This window comes from Rhipicephalus microplus, chromosome X, assembly GCF_043290135.1.
Source record: "Rhipicephalus microplus isolate Deutch F79 chromosome X, USDA_Rmic, whole genome shotgun sequence".
In the NCBI taxonomy this organism is placed as follows: Eukaryota; Metazoa; Arthropoda; class Arachnida; order Ixodida; family Ixodidae; genus Rhipicephalus; species Rhipicephalus microplus.
This window is the reverse complement of record NC_134710.1, coordinates 351,861,774-351,866,212: the sequence shown is the minus strand read 5'-3', so window position 1 is coordinate 351,866,212 and position 4,439 is coordinate 351,861,774. Positions and strand designations below refer to the sequence as shown.

The window sequence follows — 4,439 nt, the reverse complement described above, 5'->3', positions numbered from 1 at the left end:
GTGAGTACGTTTCATGCGTCATATGCGCGTGAGAAACGTGGGGCACGTTTTGATCTGCTTTCTATTCTGCGTGGGACCTTCCTATTTGTTGCCATTGTGTTCACTGCCTCCCCTTTGCGGCAAAAATGTGAGTTTTTTTTTTATTTCTCGTCAAAATATACATACGTGAGGCAAGAAATTTCAAAATGTATTTTTGGTAGTTGCGTGGTGTTGGCTCAATGAAATTTTCTGCAACTTCGTGTGCTAAGTCTATGGCACCCACAGATTATAATGTACTTCATTTTTATCGATTGGAAGCTACGAAGGACCCAGTAGATGTCTTCAAAATTTCTTGCATCACGGTGTTTGTTGCAGGAACCTCAAGGTGGCGTCGCCACCCATATTTTTTTTTTTGCACTTTTTCTCACTTATTGAATGTTGTGTCGTGGTAAAAGTGGTGTTTTTGAGATTGTGATATCATACTATATTAATACGCAAAAAATAGTTTCGCTCTTTAGTATCCGTATAATATGAACAAACTCACACCACTGCTGAAGGGGAAGTGCCCATTTGCTTGCAGTCTTTGCTAAGAAGAGCTAAGGTAAAGTCTAAGAAAAATAAATGCATAAGTTTCGAAAAGCTGTCCACTATGGCAAAACTTAAAAAAAAAAAAAGAATTTTGACTATCCCTGACGATTAGTAAGACAAGTGAGACAAAAGAGAGAGTTGGGCCGCTTTGTTAAGGTTTTTGTTTCAAACAGCATGAAAGGCCAAAACTCTCAGAAGAGGACTGAAGAGCACAAGCACTGACAACAACAGAATTTTTTATTCAGACAGAAAATAATAACAAAAAAAAGAGCATAACACGCTTGCGTAACCTGCACACTATGACAAAAAAAAAGACGAAAACCTCAAGCAAGCAATGCAATAGGGAGGGGTTGCTAATATCCGTGCCTGTGCCACCTAGGAGGATTAATAAAATAGCTGATGTGGTAGTTACGCCTCGAAAGTGAAGCTGAGAATCCACCACCTTACCAGTGGCAAGATATAACGTCAGCGGTTAGCAAAAAGAAAGCAGCGTTTTCTTCACAAGCCCTACCAGTATAGTATATGAAATCTTTTGGCACAGGTAGTGCTCAATGTGTGCCTTTACGTAACAACTTTCCATAAGAAGGGCGTGGCAAAAAAAACTACAGTAAAACCTCATTAATTCAGACTAGGTTATTCCGAAAACCCCCTTAATTCAAAGGATTCTTGTAGTCCCATATTTTGCAATGTCAGTTTGAGCAAATAATTTGAAGGGGCAATGAGAGCCAACCCGGTTAATCAAAAAACTTTGGGGTGCTATGTGCTGATTCACCATACCGATATTGCCGCAAACCCAGAAAAACGGTGGGCCTTAGGAGCCATAAGGCAATGCAGTGTTTCGATACTCCTTAGTTACAGGTGAAGCACTTTAGCCTCACTGCTGCAAGTGCCAAAAAAGAATAAAAAGGCGGTCTTATGGTCAGCTGAAATGTGCACCTGCTGAAGAGAAGATATGCTTCACTGCACCACAGTGGTGACACAGGGCAGTATATTGCATGCTTTTTGCAACAGTAATGCATTATAATTTACCACTTTTTTTCTTTGGAATATAAAAAGATCAATCGAAACACTGGTCTGTTGGAATTTGCAATGTATGCGAACTTGCGAATGGTGCTCGCTCCAGCAATATGTGCACTTGAACTGCTGGCGGAGCTCATGCTTGCAACGCCTATTTTTAAAATTTGGTTCAAAAACTTCAATGATCATGTTTACCAGTAAAAACACATCGCGAATTTCATCAGACTGGCCATTAATGATTTCTTTATTTTACCGGAAAGAATGGGCAAATGGTCACGTCATCATGACCTTGTGCTAGGAGGAGCAGGTGATATGCTGCTCGCTTGTCACTGTTGTGTTGCAGTAAAGCACGTCTTTTTTTTTCCGCAGGTGCAAGTTTTAGCTCACTGCAAGACAACTTAAAAAAATTGTTTCTGCTCTGGTAGCAGCGAGGCACAACATTTCCCCATGTCAATGGCAAAATTAGAAATGATAATTGCTGGAAAATGCAGTCATGGAGCCGAAAACGAGCCAGCTTAGCAAACGATCACCTGTAATTGCTTTCGTTAAATTTCTTGGATCCCAGTTTTTGTATGTTTTGTTCATCAAATAAAAAAAACGCTTAATTCAAAGATTTTTCACAGCCCCAGTGACTTTGAATTAACGAGGCTTTACTGTACTTTTGTTATAGAAACTAAGTGATGAAATTTGGCATGCAGGCGTGATTTTTTGTGCTGACATCATAACCTAAATCAGTCTTGAAATATCTAATGTAGTTTTTTTAATTACAACAAAATAGACTTTCATTTTGATCCAAAGATTATTTAAATAATTAGACATATAATAGTCAAGATATTTACATAAGGATATTCACAAGGGCCCATTCTGTGTTGTAATGCTATTGGTTTATTTTTGAATACTCAAGATTTTTTGTGCTGACTATCATAACCTAAATCAGTCTTGAGATATCTAATGTAGTTTTTTAACTACAACAAAATAGACTTTCATTTTGAACTAAAGATTACTTAAATAATTAGACATATAATTGTCAAGATATTTACATAACGATATTCACAAGGGCCCATTCTGTGTTGTAATGCTATTGGTTTATTTTTGAATACTCAAGATTTTTTGTGCTGACTATCATAACCTAAATCAGTCTTGAGATATCTAATGTAGTTTTTTAACTACAACAAAATAGACTTTCATTTTGAACTAAAGATTACTTAAATAATTAGACATATAATTGTCAAGATATTTACATAACGATATTCACAAGGGCCCATTCTGTGTTGTAATGCTATTGGTTTATTTTTGAATACTCAAATAAATACACAACAAAAATTTTTGAAATGTCCGGTGTATATTGTTTTACAAGCAATTTTTACAAAAAGCCAATTGTAAAAATCTGTATGATGTGCACATAAATATGGACAATTTTATGGCACTCGCCAATGTCTCAGAATCTAAGCTCAGAAAATGAGATGGCTATGTCTTCTTTGTGGTTAAATGGCCCAGGGATGACTGACAGCAACTGCTCAACAAATGAAATCTGAGAAAATGGAGATCACAGAAAATTGAGCTAGAAGCTAAGAAAAGAGAACTCTGAAGGAAGCTGGCTTTATTTTTCATTGGAGAAATTCAGCTTTGTAGCTATCTCGAGCTCCAATCTGTCCTCTTTACGATGATGCCATTATGGTGACACGGTGCCAACGGAAAGCTGCAGATTTGCATTTTCTAAAGCCCCATTTTCTCAACTTCTACTTTCTATTTTGGTATAATATTTCACCATGATGTGAAACATGGTCTCAGAATGGCAGAAAATAGTTAATTGAAAAATTGAACATTTTGATTGAATTTACCATTTCACTTATCATGAGCTTCCCTTAAGATGCCTCAACCTCGAGGTAAGTTTTTTTTTTTTAGAGATCAGCTCATCAGTTTTCTTTTTCGTAGGTTATTTTTATTATGAACCATGATCTTTTATTTTAGGGGCGAAGCTCCTTATGTCGTGGCTTGTGCGTCCCTCGTTGTAGTACGTAACCACCGGTGGGACATACCCGAAAGAGCGGTCCTTAGAATGTCCACTGGATGGTGGCACTTTCATATGATGAATACACGATGAAAAGATGAGATGGCTGTACTTGGAGTGTTCACTAGATAGACAGACGGACACATGGACAGATAGACAGAGGGTCGGACATATGGACGAAGGGACAGATGAACAGACAGAAGGACGGCCGCACGAACAGACACACGGACGGACAGACAAGCAAATGAACAGACGGAAGAACGGATGTAAGGACGGACGCACCAACGGTCACACAGATGGATAGACACACGGACGAGTGCATCGACGTATGGAAGCAAGAGGGAGTGGATGAGCTGAAGCACAGGCGGACTGACGAACACTTCGCCCCACCAATCATCATTCACTCCATAGATATGCTGGGATTTTTTTATTATTCACCTGGCATTTGTACTAAAAGAGCAAATCCACTTTACGTGTGGGCTGGCACCACCTGAAAAGAGAGTTTTTATGACACAAACCAGGGGCAAACCGTGGCTTCATCTTTGCCAGTTATATGTTATGAAGGTTTACAATCCAGCATTTTTTTATCCTCCTCGCATGCCACACAGGCACAAGAAGTTACATTCAGCAGTTAAGCCATTAAATTTCATTCCAAATGGTATTTTTTTCGAGCGAGGAGCCATACATCTAAATTTAATGGCATGTGACCTGATGATGTCAATAAGAGTCACTGTTAAAGTGAGAAATTTTAGAGTAGAAATACAATATAAATATGCAATGACTCTACTTTGTTTTCATGAGTAGTGAAATGTAGAAACAAGCATGTTCTAGTGCCAAAAGCTTA

General features: G+C 38.2%; 2 protein-coding genes across 2 annotated transcripts in view; both read left to right on the top strand.

The window, feature by feature from the left end:
• LOC119161152 (Gar1 ribonucleoprotein) overlaps positions 1–4,439 on the top strand; it is an 81,022-nt gene that overhangs the window by 462 nt on the left and 76,121 nt on the right. The window lies entirely within an intron of this gene.
• Positions 1–4,439, top strand: part of LOC119161149 (cytochrome c oxidase assembly protein COX18, mitochondrial) — an 84,031-nt gene that overhangs the window by 52,695 nt on the left and 26,897 nt on the right. The window lies entirely within an intron of this gene.